Raw genomic sequence first — 24,649 nt, forward strand, 5'->3', positions numbered from 1 at the left:
TAAAAGGAAGAAAGAAAACGGGTTTGGGTAAGAGTAGTGTGACTATGCTACTCGAATAAATCTTGTTAGATAAGAATGTCACAAAAGAAAGAGCCAGAGGCAAGAAAAATAGGACAATTCTACAGCAATATTAAAGGAGTAAAATGCTACGTGCTTTTTCAGTTGAAGTTAAGTTTGAAGGTTTGAATACAACAGGTGTCATTGACAAAGTAAGGTTGCAAATACCAGTTGCCTCCTTGGACAAAGCTATGACTCACCCAAAAGTCTAGAGAAAAAAGAATAGACATAGACAATGTGAAATGACCATCTCCTCTTCATTACCACAAACCACTCAAACATGGTTTTTCCCAAACTGCCCACGGTTCTCCATTCATACCATAGTAATGTTGAGAAATGGGCTTCAAGAACAAGCAAGCTCTCAGAAAAGTAAGCCTATTTGAGAGAGAAGGATAAAACAAAATCTCTTAGAGAAGGAAGTTTCCAAACTGCACACTTCCAAACTGTGCCATTCATTCCCTCAATAAAAACTTGAGGAGACAGCGATAATTATGAATGTAAAATTCCTATCTTTAACTGGATTGTCAAGTCTCTATCTGACTCGGACGGCAGAAGGCTGGAACACTGGGCCAACTGTGGACAAGGAACTTAATCTCTTCAAGTCTCAGCTTCCTCATCTGTAAAATGAAAATAATAGAATATTTTTTTTAATGTCCAATCATTTTTGAGAGAGAGAGAGAGAACACAGACACAGACCCAGACACACACACACACACACACACACACACACACGCGTGTGCGTGTGTGTGAGTCAGGAAGGGCAGGGGGGGAGAGGGAGACAGAGGATCTGAAGCAGGCTCCATGCTGACAACAGACAGACAGCCCCATGTAGGGCTCAAATTCATGGACCATGAGATTATGACCTGAGCCAAAGTTGGATGCTTAACCAACTGAGCCACCCAGGTGCCCCAGAAAATAGTAGAATATTTTTAATAGACTGCCATGGTACTGAAGCCAGATACTGGACATAAATGGCTGGAACAGTGCTTGCAACATAGTGGGATCTCAGTAAATGACAGCGAGAATCATTATTATCATTGCCATCATTATTTCTCTGACATACCCTATGTCCTGTTAGCTACCTTCCAGTTGTGTACTGATAGTTCCACTTTGATACAGGTTTCAAGCACAAGGGTAATTCTATTACCTCAAGAGTAAATCATCTTCTTTTCTTATCAGTTTCAACACAGGGAGATCATAGAAACAGGAAGGGTCATACTCAGCCAAAACTAGGGGCCGTCCACTCAAGTAGTCTACCTCTAAAAAACACTATCAACAAATTGTTAGTAATAGTGCTAATTGTTGCCATTTATTGAGCCCTCAGTGTATACAAGGCTTGCTAAGGACTTTTATGGGTTGTTTCATTTAATCCTTACCAAAACCCCTATGAAGGTGGTATTTTTGTCTGCATTTTCCAGATGAAGGATGGAGTAACAGTGGGGAGTTGCTTGAGAAGAATGTATGACCTTACCCAAAGTTGACACAGCTAGTCCCTCTTCTGAGAAAGTTTTATGCTTTAAAAAGTATTGAAGGTCTAGTTCTTTTCTGAAAAATCATACCATTTTTTGAAATCTAGAGAAGGTTGGAATTTGGGGGGTTTAGTGCAAAACCATCATCTGAGAAGGTTGGGACCTGAAGTGTTCTAAACACTTAAACAGTAAAATCCCTGGGTTTGGAGCCCAAGATATATATGCTTCAAAGTTCCCCAAATGATTTTGATGATTTTTGGAAACGATTGCTCATCTTAATCCCATTTATAGTTCTAACATACATGAATTTTTTACATTCTTTCTTGATCAATTTGTATTTCATTCCAGGGCTTCCTCATAGAATACTGAACCCCTCGAATTAATTATTAGGTAACTGAAATTATAAATCATAATTTAAAAAATTTGTTTGAAATTTATTTAGACTTAGTTTCAAATGGTGGCTTCTCTTTACAGTATTTCTGGCTTTATAAAGATGGTCAGATTTATTTACCCACATTCTTGTCTTCAAGTTCCTTTTCAGAGGCAAAATTTTAACACTCTTATTACAGGTACTTTCCTCCCATCTCATGTCTCCAACCATTTTAGTTACTTTGACGCTCGTTCAGTTTTGTAGATTATATATGAATGACCCCCAATGAATCACACCTCCCAATACCCAGACCTGTGTTAGTTCCTTTCTATGTTGTTTCTAGACTTGGCCATGACTTCCTTTGGCCAGTAAGACATGAGCAAACATGAGGACAAGAGCAGTGTAGTAAACAAAACTTGGGTTTTGGGGTCAGCAAGACCCAGGTTCAGTTCACAGATCTGCGATATGTTAGCTGAGGCAGTGAAAAAATGATTTGATTCCTCTGGTCTTCATTTTGAGAAGGACGTTGCAGTGATAGAATGGGACCCGACTTTGAGTCCTTGTTCTATCATTGTGGACTTGTGCAAATCAGGTTCCCTGATTTCACGTTTCTTAACACTAAAATGGATATAGTAAAACTTACCCTGTAAGTGTTAATATTATTCACTTAGCACCTCACAGGCAGTAGGCACTCAAGAAATTGCAATACTTGTTGAATGATTCTTTCCTATTAATTCTCATTCTATTTTTTAAAGAGAACAAAATGTTCACAAATAATCCACTAAAATTTTCAGTGGCTCATCACAGTGTTCGTTGCATTTATGTATTACAGCTTGATTCAGCACGTCTTTCATAAGTGAGAGATATGTTGTTTTCACTTCATAGAAATGAGGACATTTTTAAAAACACACAAAATGAAAATTTCCCATCTCCTACCAACTTAATTTTTTTTTCTTAATGTTTATTTATTTTTGAAGGACAGAGAGAGACAGAGTGTAAGCGGGTGAGGGGTAGACAGAGAGGGAGATACAGAATCCATCAGAAGCGGGCTCCAGGCTCCCAGCTGTCAGCACAGAGCCAGGCATGAAGGTCAAACTCACCAAGCTGTGAGGTCATGACCTGAGTCGAAGTCAGACGCTTAACTGACTGAGCCACCCGGCGGCCCCTCCTACCACCTTAAAATTAACAATCATTAACACTTTTGTTCCTAGACATTCAGACGTTTTTCTGAAAACCTGGAACCATACTGCTTCACAAATTCGCCCTTTTTTCACTTAAGAACACGGTGAACAGCTTTACATGTCTATAAATATATTCCCAAGACAGCTTTATCAATGGCTGGCACATATTCTATCATATGGCTATAATTTCTTTAACCAATCCTGATGTTCACCTTAAAAAGTAGCTACATTTTGTTTATTTGCCATATACAAATCAAGTCAATCATCAGACTTCAACAGAAAAAGATTTCGTGTTGACTTTAATAGAAAAAAAATCTTCAATTGATAGATGTCATATTGGAAACTAAAATTATGGACTCAGTCATTAAATACACATTTGGCTTGTATCTTACCACTACCCAGGTCCCTGGCTGGGGATGTTTGTTGACTAGGGAAGTATATCAGTACAGTTGCACTAATGGCCCTCCTATTGCTCTGGAAAACAAGTAACCTGTCTTTGTCCCAGAGAGAGACACTCCTGGGACTTTGAGGAAAACTAAGTCTATTTTTTCCCTTTCTATGGACTTGTAGAAAAAAATATTTTCCAAAGCCAATTTATAGGTTGGAGGCAAGGAGAATTGGATTGAAAGGGAGAGATGCTGGTATACTGAGGCAACTTGACCCAAGCCAAGAGAAAGTTGGAGGAAATGCTGCTTGGCCTTCTGGCCAACTCCTGCCTTGAGAAAGAAGCAAGTGACCTACAGAACCGGCCTGATGGTGAACATCTGTTTTTATAATAAACCTCTTCTTCAAGCCTGACTAAAACATGAGGGCTCCCTAACAATTCTTTAGAGATAAAACCAAAAATAGGAGGACAGTATGCCTCAGCAGAGTATAGGCAGGAGATTTAGAGCCGCAGCACCAATGACACATCAGACACTAATTGACTCGCTGTGGGTCAGGCACCATACTTCGTGCTTCATGCACATCTACCTCATTTGGTTCTCACAACCACCCAGGAAGTAGGGACTGATATTATCATCATTTTTCGGAAGAAGAAACTGAAGCTCAAAAAACTTAGTGGCTTGCCTTCCATGTCATAGGGGTCAGAGATAGCTGGAAGTCTGGTGCCTGAATCGATGTGCATACTCTCTGCTAGCCTGACTTTCCAGAGCATGAGCCATTCTTCTCCGAGACAAGGCTTCCATTTCACCTTCATCCCTCGATGGGATTACTGTGTATTTCAACCTCACCCTTCCCTGGAGGCACAGTGCATGTCTTGTTCAAAACTGCCTATGTGTGCGGCACCTGGGTGGTTCAGTTGGTTGAGTGTCTGACTTCTGCTCAGGTCATGATCTCATGGTCCAGGAGTTCAAGCCCCAAATGGGGCTCTGTGCTGACAGCTCAGAGCCGGGATCCTACTTTGGATTCTGTGTCTCAATCTCTCTCTCTCTGCCCTTCTCTCCCCCCCACCCCGGCCCCCACTGCTCATGGTCTGTCTCTGTCTCAAAAATAAATAAACATTAAGATTTTTTTTTAAATCACCTATGTATGCTAAACCAACACCATATGCATATTTATTCTATCATATCCCAAGATTTCCTCCAGAAAAATCTTTTCCTGAAGATCAGTAGCTTTATTTGAAGGGAGCTTTAGCAATAATAATATGATAGCAAATCCTTGAAAATATTATGGCAAATCTGTCCTGCATAATGCATGTATTCATCCTTTCATTCATTCAGAAGACATTTATTGCAGGATAATTTAGTGATCAGGAGTGCAGGCTCCAAACCACACGACTTGTGTTGCAGCATCAGCATTACCCTTCTCTATTTGGATGGTCTTCCACAGTTGGCAGGGTCTATACACACAAGGGGACAATTAGATGAGAGCTTCAAGTCAATTGCCTAATCTGAATTATTCAGTCACTTATCTATCAGCTTTTGTTGTTATTGTTGTTCGTTCTTTTTGGAGAAGGTATATGCCTCAATTCTCCACTGCATTCTGAAGTTATAGGCAGTACCTCAACAAAAATTCACATGGAGTTCTGTTTCCAAACTTCATGTCTCTAGCTGCCTGGGGGTAGTTCGGTTCTTCACTTGAGTTTACTCATGTCTTTTGTGTTGAGACTGCATGAGGATAAATGAAAATTAGGCATATGTGAAATGATCATCAAGATTGGAAACAGAGAGAATTTGGAATGGAATGCTGTTCACTTTATCCATTCCCCTTGTGAGAACACATCATCCTTTTCAACAATTCAGAGCTTCAGCAGAGAGAGGGTCTGTAACGCTGCTAAGAAGAACTGGTCTGCCATCTGTAGAATCCTGGCGCTCAAGGCAAGTGTGAGATTTCTCCTCTCAGTGATTTCCTCACTGATCAGACATCACATTGAAGGGACCTTTGTAGACCTACTGAAACCCCCCTCCCTTGACTATGGTTTTCATAGCCATGAAAATATAATTAACATGTGGAGATACTTGTTTTATATTTTCCGTATCAGGGGAATATACATGTGGATGCACTCTGTTCAATAGAAATAAAATGGGAGCCACATGGGATAATTAAACATTTTCCAGCAACCATGTTGAGAAAACTAAGAAGAAACAGGTAAAACTCACTTTAATATTATATTTTATTGAACTCCATGTATCTCCAATATTATAATTTCATTTTGTAATCAATATGAAAGTTATTAATAGGGTATTTTACATTTTTTTATATTAAATCTCAATTCTGACCAGCCATCTTTCAGGTGGCTAATGGCTATCTTATTGGGCAGTATAGGTCGAGATCATCAGAAAGGGGCTGCAGATCATTAAGAGTAAGTTAAAATAAAGTGCCTTCTGAAGAGAAACCAATTTCATTTGACTCAAAACTGGTTAGTTTCTACTGAGAGACCTGTATAACTGGAGTTATACACTTACACTAAAGATAAAGGTTTTATGTAAACAGGAATCTACTCTCAGCTGATGGAGTCAAACTATAATGAAAGTTTTTTTTCACAAGGTCCAAGGTCAAGGATATTTCTGTAGACCACAAAACTTTTCAGTATTTCTGTACTATAAATAACAAATGTTCCATAAAAAGTTACAACTGAGTAACAAGGATTAATTGTAGAATAGTATGTTCAAGTTTGCTTGCTCCCTGTATAAAAATAATTTGTCAAGCAAAAGCCTTTATTATGGATACCTATTAATTGTACAATTCTATTTATAGAAAGTTATCCTAAGGGAAAAATTTAAGATGTATATAATTATCTGTCTATAGGGAAGTTTACTTCATCACTCTATATAAGAAAATACAATTGTAGGCAATATAAATGCCCAACAGTATGAGGTCGGTTATATAAATATGACACAATATAGTATTGCTCAAATATTTAAAATTATTTTGTAGATAATACTGACTACAGAGACATTTTTATATTTTGGTAATAAATAGATTATTTTGTAAATAGTTACTGTTTTTAAAAAGTATATACATGTATACACATATGCATAAAAAACTGAAAAGATATTCACTGTGATATTAATGACTGTGTGTGGCAGAATTACAACTAGTTTTTCTTTTTTGCATATTTGCATTTTCTAATTTTTCTGCAATAAATACCTATTCTCTAATAAAACAAAATCAGTGAACTTTTAACATAAAAAGATACGTTTATCTATTGATTATCCTTTTAAAACAATCTCTCTTGGCCTAAGAAACCCAAATGTACAATTTATCAAGGAAAAAACTAGCATAGGATTTAGAAGAAATGCCCATAAAATATTAGTAAGTCAATTGTTAATAGAAAGTATCTCCCTAGACTCAAGGATCTCAGGAATTCACACCCCCAAGTCAGAAGAAGTTTATAATAAGAAATCTGGTGTGGGAAAAATTTTTTTTTTCATGGGACCTCACTTAACTGCAATCAACTATGCTGAAAATGTTAAAGGAAGATCTGGGATCTTCATCATTTGGACCAGCTATCTTGCAGTCTAAAGCAAAGAGAAACAATATTTTCTAACGCTCTTTGGTAATTTGTTGCAGACTCCGGGTGCTAATGATCAGAATTATCGCCCTCTGCCACATACATATTTCCTTAATGTACAAAGTCACAGGTGGCCTCTTCTGAAATATTCATCTTAATTTGATTGCCAGTTCGTGTGTTGGTGGGTTTTTCCCTTATTTTCTCTAACAAGCCAAACCCCAAAGAACCATATTGATTCACATTTACCTAAACATGAAATAAAAGCAATAATCTGTCGATTTTGAATGGGGAGGAAGGGACTTCTCTGTCAAATCACCAAAATGAAAAGTTCTACATCTACAGAGAGAAGCAAATCACCATTACAATTCTAAACACACTTGCAGCGTTCACTACATTGAATATTATTCACTGAATACTTTTATCTTTCCAAGCTAAAAGAAAGGGATGTTAGCTCATTCACAACAACACCAAAAGTGAAGCTATTGGCCATTTCTCCTCAAGTGAAACAGGCAAGTATTATAATGACCCAATGATGCCACTCTTAGATATTTACTCAATAGTAATGAGACCATGTATTCAACACAGAATTACAAAAGAACGTTCATAGCTTGGGTAATATAATAAAGAACTAGAAACAACCCACACCGCCATCAACAGGTGACTGGTCCTTCATACAACGGAATAGTACAACTGTAAAAATCTGCAAACTGTCAAGTGCAAACACCCAAGTAAATATAAAAAAATAATGTGATAAGCAAAAGAAGCTGTACGGTTACATCTACATGATGTTGTAACACAAGCAAAAGGAAGTTGTGGGAAAGAAAGCAGGTGGAAGTCTGACAGCTAATTGCCTGACGGAGACGGTGGTTACGTGGGTGTACATTTCTGTCAAATCTCATTGAACTGAGTGCTAAAAGCTGCTGCATATACAACAAAATAAATAAACAAATAACATAAATTCAAAATTAAATAAAAACTTTTAAAAGGAAGAAAAGTAAAATGGTCACCTTTATTCAGACTCTAGTTATCCATGTTCTTGTGTGACAGCATTCTGTCTCTTTCACCTATTTCACAGACATTGTAACTGCCCCTTACCCCCAGCAAGTCATGCTAAGGATGAACAACGAATGGTCTCTTGATGACCATTTTCACTAAGCAGCTAATATTAACTGAAAATATGGATGGGCATTTGTAAGCCACTCACACTTCTCTGTCATTTCTATAATAGTTTTTTTTTTTCCTTGCAGGCATTCAATGATGACAAATGATTTTTCAAAGGGTAAACAATTAGTATATAAGATTCAGCACATTAAGCAGACTTCATGGTCTCTTTATGAATCTTGAACTTGACAATTTCTGGAAATTTTGAATCAATGGGTTTCTGGTTAGTTTCCAATGACATTTAACAGTTAGACTTAAAAATACAGAAGAAAGCATTATAAGTTTTATCCAAAATGATTATGGCCATCATTTGAATAAAATACAGATTTTGCAAGCTGTAAAGCATATCATTACTACACACTGGCCTAAGTAAGGTTTGGTTCACAAACTACAGAGCTCGAACCAAGTCATTAAATCTATCTAAAAGGGCCTCATTTGAGAAGCAATAAAATTTTTAATCATTTTATTATTAAAAGAGTGTTTAATATGTAGCTAATTAAATGCCAAAGGCAGGTTATCTGAGTTTAACCTTCAAAAAGAAAATGATGTATCAAAGTCTGCCTCTGGCATCATGGGATAGAAATGTCATCCTCATAATCATTGCGTGACAACTAGCTGGTGGCCTTTTCTAGAGCTATAGTTAAATTACCTGATTAAATTAATAGCCATTTAGATGTTTTAGGAACTGCACAGACCTATACTAAATGAAAATTAGGTCCATTACATTTTCTGAGTGGGCTAGATAGACCCTAAAATAAAACACGTATGCCATTGCCCACATTACTTAGATTAGGCAATTAAAAGCTCTTTCTAAAAAGCGACTAATTCCCTATAATGTACAGACAACTGGATTTACACTAACGACCAGAAGTAAGTTTTTTTCTCCTTATTTCTCCCCATCCTTGAACAAACTCTCTGTTTGTTTATCCTAAAATAAAAGATTAAAACTTCAACATATCACCTAAATGGGTAGCTAGCTAAAACTATTTGTTATTATATTTCTAGAAGACAACGAACAGTGATTCTAGGAAAGTAAAACAGCAAATTACAAAGCACAGTAGAAAATCGTCCTAACTGGGAATTCACCAAACCATCACTGAAGCTTCCTAGGAAACAGCTTTCAAACTATTCAGTCTCAGCTACCTGGAATGAATACAAAAGGAACTCATGCGTTCTTTCTTTCTTATGAAATCCAGATAATCACATAAACATATCAGAAAAATGCAAACAGTATATTAAACTATTAACTTATTTAGGAACCAAACTGTTACTTGGTTCTTATTCCTCCAGCTGCAAATGAATATAGATTTAGTGTAAGTTTTAAGAACAGAAGTTTTGGTCACTGCTATGTCCCAAGAACCTAGAATAGTGTCTAATACATAATAAATATTCAACAAATATTTATTGAATTGAAGGCAAGTCTGAAATTTTTTCTCAGCTTTAATTAATAACTTATTTGAAAGTCAGATTGGAATGTCAAAATCCTTCATTTGGACAGTATGTTATAAAATTAAACATTTGGCAAAGAAGTTTTAGTCCAGTGCCATTTCATATACAACTATGGAGTAAATGAAATGCCACCAGTGTGGGGGCTTCCTTTATTTATAATTAAGATTTTGCCTAACTTCATTTCTTCTCCCTTCATTTCACACTTAGCAAGGATATAAAGTTCTATCTTATTCATGAACTTTAAGGGGTTCAAGACAAACACAAGCTCTTAAGAATACTTATTCTCAGAATCCTCCCCGTGGCTCCAAAACTTAGATCCACTCTAAGTTCTGGTGTTATTTAAAGATACATTCCACCTATGACATGTTCATGATGCTTCTAACATTAAACAGAAAGAACCAAAGCAGCATTGATAAGGAAATTGATAAACAGCATTGATAAGAAAAAGAATGCAGATTTTTGGAAATCTGCAATACCTATGGCATAATCTGGTTTGATGTGTGTCAGTCTTTATCCATTGAATCAACATTAACTGGGGGGTTTATGGTATGTCTGCATTGCACTAAGCTGTAGAAATACAAAGATTATTAAAACAACCCCTGTCTTCAGTCTAGTGTAAATAAATATTCGACATTGATTATGAAAGAATGTACATGAGCAGTTTCGTAATATGCAGAAAGCACAGTGGTTATAGTGAGGCAGAAATGATGAACTGAACTGTCTTGGGGACAGTTGGGGCAAGTTGGGAAAGAAGTTATAAGAGAGAAGATTTTCTGAATTGTCACAGGGCAAAATAATAAAGGTTTTACATGAGGATGTCAGATCTAAAATATACCATTAAAATGATGAGTAAGAAACTAGATAAAATTTAGTGTAGACTAATGTCAGAATCTGATTTAATAGATTGAGCTTTTAAAGAGTTTTTGAATGGTATGTCAAAAAAAAATATTCCAACTGTAATGCATTCCAAGCACTGTGTGACTTTTCAATGTTATCATGGAAGAAAATTCCTACAAAGCAACACCATGGGACAATTCCATAATTGAGAAGACAAAGGAATGTATGTTTATAGGAATGCACAGAAATAAAAATTGCAGACTTTCAGGAGTCCACAGGCTTTAGAATGTATTTTGTTGATAGCACGCAATGCCCCACAGACCCCAAAGCCAAAGTGTCCTGGGAAGACAGGTGTGAAGGACAAGACCCAAAGTTTGTGAGGATCTCGGTTCATGGTAACATAAGGAGGAAAGAGGGGAATAGAATATCCAGATGACCATAAGAGCTCCAAAACAGAACATATTGGAAAATGAAGCTTTGAAAACTATTTTCAATTTTATTTTCAGACTACGCCTTTCTTGCTCTAGTTGTCTTGCATATCAAGGGTTTTTCTGTTTGACATACAATAATATTGACAGGAAAATTCCTTTATGCATGCACAGAAGTCTGTTTCAGCCTAGATCCATTTTGAATGTCACTGGAGCTATTGAGAATAGTTTTTAAGTATGTAATTGATTATGTACATCTCCAAGGAAATCTTGGAGTTAATTCATTATAAAGGCTAGAGAAATATTTAGTCTATTCACTCTACACACACAATGTTTTTACATTAGATCTAGTTTTGAAATATTGCAGGTAATAGTAATAACCATCACCTCCTGTCCAGCTGCTATGTGCTCTGTACATATTCAAGTTTTCTGCCCTCCACACTGTTGACACTTAGGCCAGATAATTCTTTGTTGTGAGGAATGTTTTATGCATTATAGGTTATTTAGCAGCATCTTGACCTCTTCTCTAGTTGCGTAAACCAAAAATGTCACTAACCTTTGCCAAATGCCCCTTGGTGGAAGGGGGTGAGTAAGGGGACACAAAATCATCTCCAGTTTAGAACTACTGGTATAAATAACAATTTATCGGTTACCTATTTATTCTCGTAACAATCCTGCATGGTAGGCATTATTATGCCTATTTTAAAAATGGGAAGACTAGGATTTATAGAAGGATTTACGCCTGGGTCTTTTAACCACAATCTTCTGCTATATTATCTCTATTCTCTTCACTATATGAAGATACTATACTATACTATTTTATACTATACTATATTATCTCCACCTTTAAGGAGTTGGTACTCTGAATTTTCTAAAGGTTTAACATTCATTCCAGAAGCATCCTTATGATATAACTCTAGGATTATAGTATACTATACAACCACATTGAGTATGTGAAGGACAGTGGGTCAAGATTTTCTCTTAGGGTTGCTCTGCCCCACGGATTCTACTCCTATTCTACTGTTCTATTCTGTTACAGCCTCAGGACAATGACTGGATGGCAAATAAAGGCATCAAAACCTTTGAGTGACTTTGATTATTGGCCAATTTTCAGAAGAAAGGATGATTTGTATGTGTTATATGGGGGAAAGAGGAGGAATTCAAATAAATCTTTGTAATTTATAAAAACATTGTTTTGTGTTCCTACTGAATAGTAAGCTTCGTCTAATCTTACAATTGTGAATCAGTTTGCATACTTGTGAATCTGGCAAAAGATTTAGGGATTCTCAGTGATTTTACAAATGGATTAACATGGGAAATGATGGAAGAACTGTGTTATCTCTTTTTCCTTTTGTGGCCTGCTTCCTCATATCATGCTCCAAATTGCCTTTGAAAAGTCCTGGCTGTCTGATAGAAGAGTTTCTTCCCTATGTTCACCAAAGGCAATGGTTTGGTTTTATATTATACACATTTTTACCTGATTACCTAGCACAGAAGCCAAGGGTCAAAAATTTCTGTTGAATGAATGAATAAGTAAATAAATGAACCAATGTCAGATGAATGAATAATTGGCATTTTCTTGAATTCTGACTACGAATAAAACATGTTTCACTGATATTGGTTGCAATGATTCATCTGCAGAATGGAATAGAATATTAGAGATGATCATTTCTTCAATTTCTAAACTTCAGCCCCCTACTCCCCACCGCCCCCAATTTATGTGTGTGGGTGGGGGGTGGTGGTGAGGAAGAAGGTAATATCAATTCTTTTTAAAAGAAGAATAGGTATTTGGGAAGTTTGGGTTTTCACATTTAAAATATTCATTATCTGGAGAAAAAAAAAAGCATACAGTATAAAGAAAGAGGGAATGATTACTTTTTACCTGCTCTTCTAAAATAAAAGAAAGTCTGAAGTTTACTTGTGGATGTTATAATATGGCTTTTTAATCTGTAGAAATCACCCATATTTATTATTATCCAATTTTTAAAAGACTTGTGTATACAAATTATCAGAATGAACAGCAATTTAAAAAACAGTTATTTGGTATGATTTGACAAAACAGAATAAAGCTTCACTTTACAACTGATTGTGTTGCCCAAGAATTTTGAATTTCTTATAATTACGAAATATTAGCATTAGTGTTAGTATTTAATTTGCTGGCATTTCCCTTATTCCTTCTACAAATATATTATGATTTAAAAATTATAGAATGCCATGTTTTTGGAGCTGAAAGTGGCCCAGTATTATCCACTCCAAACCACATCCCCTTCTTTAAAACAAAACAAAACAAAACAAAACAAAAAAACCAACAACAGTTGAAGAAACAATGAAACGCAAGTAAAGCAGTTAGGTTTTACCTTTTTCAACTAAATAGAAATTTAATTGAAATTTTAACATTTTAATTTGTAAAATAGGTTTTTATTCTGATGCTTTGGGTCCAGGGAGCACTCCTAGCATTATCAGAATTTCTAGAAAAGATTCTTCCTCTATATTTGTCATTCAGATAACAGGGGCTGAGATTTCTGCCAATTAAGGCAGGGAGCCTTGGGTTAACTTCTTAGTCATTCTCTGCCTCAGTTTACTCTCCTAGCAAATATGTGCTTCAGCTATGATGCTCTGAAATTCCTTCTAGCCTTATTTCTCTAATTCTGATTCATATTAAATATTCTTTTTATAAAAAGCAAGTGTCTTTTCTTAACCTCAAGGTGAGTAAGGGTTAAAGTCTATTATAAATATTTCTTTTGGAAGGTTTTTGTCCATTGTACTGCTATTTGATTATCCAAGAGAAAGTTTCTATGAATACCTCTCTTTAAAATGACTTTTGAAGTGGAGAGTTCAAATCTATAATGAATACCAGGAATGAAAGAGTTTCACACCCTAAAAGGAACAGGTCATGACCATCAAAGGAGACATACTGGTAGTAAATTTCCCAGGTAAGACACCACAAACAGCAAATATTTATTTGTCACCCACTCTGTGCCCAGTTCTCATTTTCTTTTACTTTATCTCTTTAGTGATCGAATCAGCATCTTGACTTTGAACTATCTGTGTGTCCTTATTTCATTAAATAAAATCTCTCTTCTCAGATCTAGAGCTTCACCGACAATAATTTCCACACATTTGTCCCATGGACACCTCACATAGAGAAAGTCTCAGATTCTCCTTTCCACCCACCTTATAATTGTACTTTCTTCCAACACTTCCCACCCATGTGCAGAGTGGCTGCTCTCAGTCTTGTAATTCAACACACCTGGAAGATCCTGAGAGCAGATGAAGGACAATGGGATTGGAAAAGAAGAAGTGAACACACAAGATGGAGAAAGAGAAGGTGAGAAAACAAGCAAAAGATGGTTATAATTGTCCGGGCATGACGGGATAAAGGTTTGGAACAGGGAACATGCGTGACCACTCTGTAAACGAATGAACGAATGACTAAGTGACTATGTGTATGCAGTTTGTCTGTTTGGTTTACCAAGAAAAATAATAGGACAGGGGTGCCCAGGTGCCTTAGTCAGTTGAGAGTCTGACTCTTGATTTTGGGTCAGGTCATGATCTCAGGGTTGAGGTGTTGAGCCCCCCGTTGGGCCCTGCGCTGAGCGTGGAGTCTGCTTGAGATTCTCTCTCTCTCCTGCTCTTCGCCGCTCATGCTCTCTCTCTAAAATATAAATAAATAAATAAATAAATAAATAAAATCTTTAGAAAATAAAAATAATAGGGCAAAGAAGAGACATTGAAAGGAATAGAACTGATGCGTTAGCTCTTATTTAAAATACATGGTATCATCAGTTTTTATTTTTTGTTAAGAAGTCACAGAGTGTGCTCATTTCTATTAAAAGCAAATGTAAAATCTGAAAATCATGACCATTTTCAAACTAATTGCGGTTTGGCTCCATGTGGTTTGCAGCAAGGAAGATGAGTGCTGCTGTTTCGGTGTGGACTCCACTCTGAGCCACGCTTTGGAAACATCAGCAACTTATTCTTCACTGTGTGGCTCTTGAGAATGTCTTTCCTAGGCTTGGCCTATCACCCTCAATTCCTATTCCTTTATAAAAGCACGTGGCGACATGTCCAAAGATGGAATGTCGACACAGTGATACTTTTCTAGAAAATTAAAGATATTTCTGGGCCAGCTGATGGGCACACATGAATTTTAAATTGCATCTTATGCTTAGCTATTAAAATATGCCAGTAACATAAATTCCCCTTTGAAGCTATTCTCCTATTTCTTTGAAAATAAAATGTTGGGGTGTCTGGGTGGCTCAGTCAGTTAAGTGACTGACTTTGGCTCCGGTCATGATCTCATGGTTCCTATGTTCAAGCCCCACATCTGGCTCTGTGCTGACAGCTCAGAGCCCGGAGCCTACTTCAGATTCTATGTCTCCTTAGCTCTCTGCCCCTCCCCCACTCACACTCTGTCTCTCTTGCAAAAATAAGTAAACACTAAACTTTTTTTTTTTAAAGAAACAAAATGTTAAAGAAAAGACAATGTTACAATTGTAATGCAGAAAAAAGATAAGGTTCTCAGAAGAGTGTCTTGTTCTGGATCAATCGTAACTAAAAAATATCTGTCACAATGCCTTAAAACTTCTTACATGATAGGGGCACCTGAGCGGTTCAATTGGTTAAGCTCTTGATTTTGGCTCAGGTCGAGATTAGCCCTCATGGGGCTCTGTGCTGACAGCTTGGAACCTTCTTGGGATTCTCTCTCTCTCCCTCCCTCTACCCCTCCCCTGCTCATTCTCTCTCTCTCTCTCTTTCAAAAATAAACTTAAAAAAACATATGGGATTAATAAATCCTGAGACATTTCAATGTAATCTCTCAAATATTATGTCACACAGAAAGTCAACAGTGGTGAGACGAGGATTCAGTACTCCTGACCCAAATCCTCTCCCTCTTTCATGCTTACCAAATGAGGTTTCCAAGACCTTATAAAATCACCAAAAGATGTCCTTCCCTGGTGTCTCCCATACAAAATAGCTGTTGAGGTCAATGAGAGTTCTTTGTCTATAGCAATCTCAGAGATGGCTTAGAGGTTTTATTCCACCGGGAAAAACAACATGTTCGCCAATCTGATCTGGGTTCATTTGCTCTACTTTTGGAGGAAAAAAAGGAGAATAAAAATATACGTTCTTTCTGTGATTTTTCTCCCAGACATTTCCCTTTTTATTTCTCAGGCCAAGTAGGCTGCCATCTGAATGGGAATATGAGGCGTCATGACCTTTTTCACCCACCCGTTATGCAGAGTCAGTTTTCCACCATTTAGAATTTAGTGCATCTTTGGTGAAGCCTGACAGGTACATGGAGGGTCGGTGGAGGAGGTTGGAGGAAGGTAAGAAGGCTAAGAAAGCAACCACATAATTTACAATCCTCATGCCCGTAAGAGCACAGCAAGCAGGTAAGGTCGAGCATGCTGTCACAGAGGCACCAGCCAGGCCTCCAAAAGCTACAGGATCTCATTTCATTATCCCATGACCTGCACTGCAGTGCACAGACATCTCACTCTAGGACCATAGCTAATCTACTGTGACAGAATGGGACAACAAGAGCAAAATCGTATACCTTCACTTCCCAGTAACAAGGAGGCTGAATGCAAACCACAGAACCAACATTGCCTGGGGGCCAACATTCTTTTGGAGAACAGCCATGAAGAGTTAGAATCTGTAGAACTTAATGATCAAACTCTGATTCGGTGACTTCACAGTTGTGACCACAGTGCTACATAGCTCTTAAGGGCATTGGCTCTGGGTTCAAATTCTGCCATCTGTGAGCTCCATAACCTTCACTTTGACATGTCTCATTTCAGCTTCCTTAATTATAACGTGGTGATCAGAATAGAGCCAAATGCTTAGGGTTGTTAAGAGAAACGAAGAGACTAATCCATGTAAAATGCATAGCACAGGACATGGTCTCTAGTAAGCACACACTAAATACTAGCCTTTAGGATTATGACAGATACTTCATCAGTGTGTCTTTGATATGCCTCCCTATTTCTTTAGGTCAAGCTACGTATTTTTTGGCTATTCATCTTTCGCTACTAAAGAGAGTCTCTTCAATTTCTATAGATTGGCCTAATCAACTTGCCAAGTCACAACAATGAAAAGCTCACATCTTGACCAATGCCATCACAATTATCTGAATAACTGAGGAAATAGTTACAAGTGTGGTTCTGAAAAGGAGAGATTAATCAAATGTTCCCAGCGTGCTCCAAACATTCTGCCTTCATTGCTTATAATCAGTTCTTACCCAGCTCACCTTGGGATAGTGTAAAATCACAGTACAGAAACAACTGAAGGAAAATAATTAATCTCATGTGCTGCTTTGCCATTTAGAAAACACAATATCGCAGCAGATCATAAATAATATCTTATAGTAAAGAGTCCCATTAACATTAGAGAACGCTGCAGATTCTGAAACTCCTCATTCAGATCGGGCTTTGTATCAGAGATTCCTTTTGTTACCGGACAGGGAAATAAAGGGGGTAGCAGTCAACATTCACTCTTTCCCTTTTAGATTTGAAAAGAAAATGATCCACAGGGATATTTTTGATCTACAGTGAAATGTAATATTCTGTTCAGGAGGTGACATAAGTATCACTATTTTGGGCGTGGGGAGGTGGCGGCAGAGAGGACCCTGCATATTTTTTGCTTGTTTCCTCTCTCATCAACTGGAAACATGACAGTGTTAGTAGCAAACCTTCTATCCAGTGTATAAAAACCCAGCAATTAGGCATTTTTGAGTGATAATTCAATAGGATTAAATTACACTCATGTGACAGGTCAACCTCACTAATGAGGTACATTTCAGTAAACTGTTGACAGAACTGTCTGGAAGGTTTCTTTAATTTACCAACATGTAAGAACATGGGAAAAGCATTAGTCAACTAGATGAAGATGAATAAGTAGTGAGGTCTAGGGGTATTTTACATTAATATCTGACAACCTGAAAGGGTTTTTGTCACCTGCTCTGCTTAGCCCAAGGCAGGCACAGAAAAACTGGTACCTGTTAGTGTGAATGACTTACCAAAGCAATGAAAGGAATTATCCTAAAGAGGGCTGAGTGGAAAATATGTTAGAGAGATTTCTTTTCCTTCCAGTTAACAGGAAGAGTGTTCCTCACAACGTGGGCGATGGTTGCAATAAAGTTAAAAGACTGTTTCAAACCTCTTCAGACAGCTACACCAACACTTTCATTCTTGGGATCCTTTGAGTTTGTCCTTACAGAGGAAAACACCTATCTTTATATAGTCATGTATTGACTGGGAATAATGTAAGGTTATTCTTGTCCAACTAAGTAATTTATTCCAAGCCAAGGAAAGAGAGAAAATATAGGAAACACGGAAGAACAATAAGAAAGACAAGGAAATCTGCTCATTAAGGTATCAGATACTTACAGAAAAGCTTTCATAGCTGAGATCACACTGGCCAATAAGAAGAGGGCCATGTAATCATTTGCGTCCTTTGGAAAATATTCTGAAACTATTGTTTCTCTAGTGGCAAGCAATATGGCTGAAGAGAAAAAGCAGATTAACTTCAGGTTAATGGATGAACATGGTAACCAACCAGTAGGGGTGTTAACAGATTCCAAAATAGACATCTGGGTTCCAAGATCTACCCGTTTCAACAGTTACTCTCTAGGAGCACCTGGGTGGCTCAGTTGGTTAAGCATCCGACTTCAGCTTAGATCATGATCTCACAGTCTGTGAGTTTGAGCCCCGCGTCTGGCTCTGTGCTGACAGCTCGGAGCCTGGAGCCTGCTTCCCATTCTGTGTCTCCCTCTCTCTCTGCTTCTCCCCTGCTGGTGCTCTTTCTCTCAAAAATAAATAAATGTTAAAAAATTTAAAAAATAGTTATTCTCTATATCTAATCATACTAAAAATCTTAATTTACAGATGTCTTCATAAGACAAGTTATGCTATGACGGAAAGGTGGGAGCAAAGATGGAAATACTATCTGACTGCATCTATTGGTCAGAAATTATTCTAAACAACTGAGCGCTTTAGAAGGATTAAGAGAAAAAAAGAATTAAGGCAGTAATGTCGCCTATAACTCTTGAGTATCAAACATATTACAGGAGACTATGAATTTAGCTACTCCATGCCATCAGCCAATTTAGAAAGCACACCTATTTAGCTTTGAAAGCAGAATAAGCTTCATAGCATTTCCTTGTAGCAAGTTACATTTCTCATTTCACCTTGATATGGCTCTTGCTCTAATGATTTAGCATTTCCAGAATACACAGTGATTTGTTGGAGGTCCCTGGGAGACAGGCTAGGAGAGAGAAGATGGAAAGATTTAAAGAGTAAGAAACCAAACTTTTACACTGGGCCAGCTAGAAGTACACTACCTGAGTGGTAAGAAAGGTGAGGAAATCATTCAGTGTTGTTGTCAACACACACACACACACACACACACACACACACATAAACCTTCAAGCTGGACCCTGGAGTAAGAGAGAAATTCTGCCAACAGAAAAACTCTAAGAGGTCTGAAAACACTGATAAGGTGTTTGCCAAACAGAAGGGAACTATCACAAAAGGGATACTGCACCAACAGGGTAAAACTTACTTTTCTGGTCTCAGATACGATTTCTGACTCTGAACATTATTTTTGGTATCAGTAATGATCATAATGATAATAATTACTAACATAATGACAATAATATTACTAATAATAATTACTAACAATAATTACTCTGCTATTCACAAAGAACTTGCATCACCTCACTTGTTCCTGTGAGGTAAGTAGGGTCAGTTTTTTTTTTATAACACCTGACAGGTGAAGAAATTGACTTCAGCAATTCCCATTTCGGGGCGCAAAGCTGCCGAGTAAAACAGAAACTCAGGTCCTCTGCCTCCAAATCCAAGTACTTTTTTCACTGTGCTAAACTATACCAAAATATCAATTGGTAGAATATCCGGAGGCAACGTTGCAGATTCTGATGAGGGCTGATACAACCCAAGTGGGAATCAAATATCCCAGAGGGCATTTGATCTGAGTAGTCCTTATAGAGAATTCTAGAGGAAGGACTCCAGATCCCTACACCCAGGCTAGGTGTCTGGGAGAAAAGCAACTTGATTCTTTTACTTTCCCCTGACTATGTAAAAGAAATAAAGAAGGGGGCAATTTCCAATGTACAATACAATTTTCATTTCCAATGAACAATATAAGATTAAAATAAAGACAAACTAGCAGCAAAGAAAATAATTTAGAGCAGTTTAGAATTCACACCTATAAAATATTTTAGTAAAAAGGTCTTAATTGAAAATATTCACTTTAACAGTGATACTTTTACACAGAATGTGTATATAGGCGTTGGTAAATCTTGGGCCATACTTACATATAATATGGTTCTGGGGTGCCTGATGGCTTGGTTGTTTGAGTGTCCAACTCTTAGTTTTGGCTCAGGTCATGATTTCATGGACACGGGGTCAAGCTCCGAGTTGGGCTCTGCACTGAGCGTGGAGTCTGGTTGGGATTCTCTCCCCCCCCCCCTCTCCTTCTGCCCCCCTCCCCTGCTCATGCTCTCTCTCGCTCTCACTCTCTCTTAATAATAATAATAATAATAATAATAATAATAATAATAATATGGTTCTAAACAGTTTTAGGTTAAAAAGGCTGTTCTGGCTGTTACTCTGACCATGTAACCCTCAACTGTCAAATAATAGCTTGATGTAAATAGTTTTAAAATTAAAAATAGACAACCAAACTTTGTGTAATATTGACTCAGCTAGCTAATCAATGATTCTGGAAAGCTTTGATAACACTCAAAGGTGATAATAGATTTTTTGACTGCTTACTATGAGTTAGAAACTGTGCACTTATAAGCATTATGTAATTTCATCCCCCCATAATTCTGTGGAGGTTGGTGCTGTCATTAGCCACACAGAATATGCAAAAAGCCTGCTGAGGGCATAGGTACACTGTCCACACTGCACAGCTAGTCATCAGCAGGGCCACCACTTGAATCCAGGTCTGTATTATTCCAGAGTCCAGCCCCTTGACCATGCTGGCTTGGCTTTACTTTGGCCACATCCTGCTTCTCAGTGAACGTTCTAATGTTTTGCTATATTACTCATTCTGGCTATCTAACCTAAAGATAGCTTAGTTTGGAAAGACAGAACGAAGTTCAATCAACTGGAAGCAAAATGGAATATACAATAGATAATTTAAAAAGTCTACTTTCTGATCAATGGGGAAAGTTGGTGCCAAGCTGAGGAACCAGTACATGGCCAGGAATAGTACCAGAAGTGGTTCCCTTTTAATCTTCTAGATAAACTTGAATTTGTATGCCAATATGTATTACAAAGATTTTAATCCTGTTTATAATAGGAAAAAACACTTGTATGGAACCAAAGGAATAAATACATTCTGACAATTATATGTAATAGAATATATATAACCATGAAAAGAAATTAAGTAGATTCATATGTGCTAATACAGATCAATTACTAAGATGTATTGTTAAGTTCAAAATCCAGGTGTTAAGTAGTATGTCTGGTAATGTTACAAATATTTCTTAAAGGATAGATACCCAAACTTACATGAAATATAATATCATTGGAAGGATCTACAAGATTCTGACATTAATTGTCTCTGTAGGGGGTGTCTGATTCAGAGAAAAGGGAAAGGCTCCTTTTTTTGAGAGAGAGAGAGACAGAGAGAGAGACAGAGAGCAAGTGGGGTAGAGGCAGAGAGAGAAGGAGACACAGAATCTGAAGCAGGCTCCACGCTGCATCTCAGGCTCCAAGCTGTCTGCACAGAGCCCTATGTGGGGTTTGAGCCCACAAGCCACAAGAACGTGACCTGAGCTGAAGTCGGGTATTTAACTGACTGAGCCACCCAGGCACCCCAAAACTACTTTTTAATGTATAATTATTGGTATTGTTCCTTGTGTCATGTGCATGAATTACTTAAAATTATTTTAACATTAATAAAAAATAACAGGTTCAATGTTTATTGACCTGAACAATGGTTAGAGCACATGGGCCAGGTTCATCCAGAAACACTGGCCTTGGAAACAGATAAAAATGTTAAATTTGGTTCTATCAGAAGCTAGCAGGGCAGAGTTTTTGTACAAGGTATTTAATCTCTCTTTCAGTAACGATTTCATTTATGAGAAATTGGTATCACGGTATCCACTCTACATCTACAAGTTCCTGAGAGATAATACACAGTAAAGCAGTCTCCAAAGTATAAAAAATTGTTGTCGTTGCTGCTGTTGTGGTTACGTGGTGAGGTAGGTTCTGGTCCTGTCTGGACAGACACGCAGTCAGGAAGGCGAGACTTACCATGGGTAGCTTGATGGGCTACGTTGAGGGGTCAACCAAATACTTGCCAAATACTCACTGTACTTAGTACCATATTCCTATTGTTTTGCAACTAGATGTGAAAATATTCATGACTTCCCTTTTAGAGGAAAATATTTGTTTGGAGAAATACTTGAATGAGTCTTTGGGGTAGAACCAAACCTGAGAGGGACCTTGGCGAGACAGAGAGAAACAGTCTTGCTCCTTTGAAAAAGGTGAAGAGGAGAGAGAGAAGGATGAAGGTTGAGACCAACAAAAGGTCGGGGGCTCAGCAATGTGACCCCGCCACACCGTATGTCACTGAAACCACAAAATGGCGAAGGTGAGCAGAGTTTGGGGGAAGCCAGTAAAAAGGCTAACTATAACATTCACAGGTTCTCTCAAGACAACGGAGGCAGGGAGCATGAGAGGGAGACCCAGAGGGAGAAGCACAAGGAAGTAAAAACCCAAGGACGCCCATGGATTGAGATCCGGATCAGGTTTATCTTAGAAGAGTCAGGGGCAGGGGCCCCAGCCGACTTCAGGGTGAATGCTATTTCCCCAAACAGGTACTTGGCCATTAAAGTTCAATACGCCCTAATGTTAGACTGAGTTTACAGAGCACAACTCCGGGAGAGTCGGCCCAGAGGATTGATTATCCACAATCAGCAGCAGCATTTGTAGGTGAAGCGCAAATTGCCTTCCCTGGTGCTTGACCCTTCCAAACCATAATGATAATTGCCACTGTGTTGCAAGCTGGACTTATGAACAACTCAGGGGTTAGTGCCCTCCCCTCAGGAAGGCTACCAAGTAGTAGGGACTGCATACATCTGATTGTGACAAATTACTAGTTTACCTGCTAATCAGTGCACAGTAGGAGGTATTTTGTAATATCACCAAAGCAGGAAACACCACCAGTCTCACCTCAATAAAATGAAATGAGATGAAATGAAATAAAATAAAATCTACTGCTTCTATATACTTCTAGTAAGAAATGAAACAGGCTCAATTTTAATCACGCGAGCAATAAATCAAATATCAAATTTAAAACAATGAACTGCAAAGAGCCTCCTCAAAGTCACTTAGCATTGATAAATTAGTAATGTATTATTAAATTATTCATATCTTTTTTTTTTTCCTTTGGACTATAATGATATACTGTACACAGCACTGATAATTTACTTAGGCTGAGTCCATTCATTTAATTATGCTGCTAAACTTGGTAGGCCAATTGGTCATCATGAGAGTTTCCAGGCAAGCTAATCACAAATATATAGAACATGTCCCTTATTGTCCCCAGCGGCTAAGTGCTAAAATGCTATTTAGTGCTCAGAAGGTTAATGTCCTGCTTATGTAAATTGTCCAATTTAGCATTCGGCAGCAGTATCATAAATTCTGGCTCCAGGATTTCATTAAACGTATGTTCAAACTAGTTGACCTTAAAGGTTAACAAGCACAAGTTAAACAGGACAATTATTTAACTCACTTCTTATCAAGAGACTGAAGCGTACTCGCCATTTAATGGCTCTGCATACTTCACAATTAGAATTCTTACAAGGTCTCCGATAAAAGTGCAGGTCATGAATTTTCATAAGGGTGTCAGATAATAACTATTTATCTGCACTTGTTTTTCTTTCTTATAAACTTAAACTTTGATCTTAACATGCAATTAGAAATGATTCCACAGAGAAGGACTAGGTGACTCTAGGAGCTAGTGTTCGCTTTCATCCGGGTCTGCACGAGGATTTAAAACACGGGATCTGCGTGGCCATTCGTGGAAATTAATGTAAAAGTCAGAGACTCACTGTGAAGTGTGCAGAGCTCAGATGAAGCATTTGGCCCAACACTGAGTTACAGTATCTCCTACTGTTTGGGGGCATTAGATCAAACATTATTCTTTTCTTAAAAGGCCCTCAAATGCCTATTAATCTCCTGGAGAAATTGCATTGTCCTTTACACTTATATTATTATGGGTTGTAATATGACGTAACTGAAAGTTAGATTATTCCAGGCATCCTTTTCCCTGATTCTTGTTTTCTCTCCTCGCTCTCCTTGGGCATTTTGAAAAATGAGCAAAGCTTGGGGAGACTGCTATCCGGGGCCGTGGTGACGCAGAGACTCGGCCATGGGCTGACATTTCCTCACACTTCCCTATGTGGCAGGATCGGGCAGTGACTTCAGGCACACATTGCATCGGTAACCTCACACGAAGATTCTCAACAGTAGCCAGCCGCTGTACTCCAGGAAAGGCACAGGAACACCCTCTCCTTGCAGGCTCAACTGTTCCTACTACGTACTCTTTGGGAGATAAAACAATGACTCAGAGCAAACAGGGTCTTATTAATAAATCATGCGCTGAATTTCTGTTAGGAGCTGAAATGGAGCAAAATAGGTCAAAATTGCCTATGGGCACATCTACTGGGGGCATAATAAATAATTTTTTTAATTTGGTAATAC

At 37.8% G+C, this 24,649-nt stretch overlaps 1 long non-coding RNA gene across 2 annotated transcripts in view; it reads right to left on the reverse strand.

Annotated features, from left to right (window-relative positions):
* Positions 1-15,659: 15,659 nt before the first annotated feature.
* The window catches only part of LOC132686526 (uncharacterized), a 29,803-nt gene continuing 20,813 nt past the window's right edge, over positions 15,660-24,649 (reverse strand). Inside the window, exons 6-7 of one of the 2 annotated variants that reach the window (XR_009613731.3) lie at positions 23,049-24,565; positions 15,660-18,413 (exon numbers count right to left, since the gene is read on the reverse strand). This is a non-coding gene — a long non-coding RNA (uncharacterized LOC132686526). Of the gene's footprint in view, positions 18,414-21,557; positions 24,566-24,649 lie in introns of those variants that run through there. The other variant, XR_013553039.2, reaches the window with a different exon arrangement.

Source organism: Panthera onca, chromosome F1 (genome assembly GCF_046562875.1).
Source record: "Panthera onca isolate mPanOnc1 chromosome F1, mPanOnc1 haplotype 2, whole genome shotgun sequence".
In the NCBI taxonomy this organism is placed as follows: domain Eukaryota; kingdom Metazoa; phylum Chordata; class Mammalia; order Carnivora; family Felidae; genus Panthera; species Panthera onca.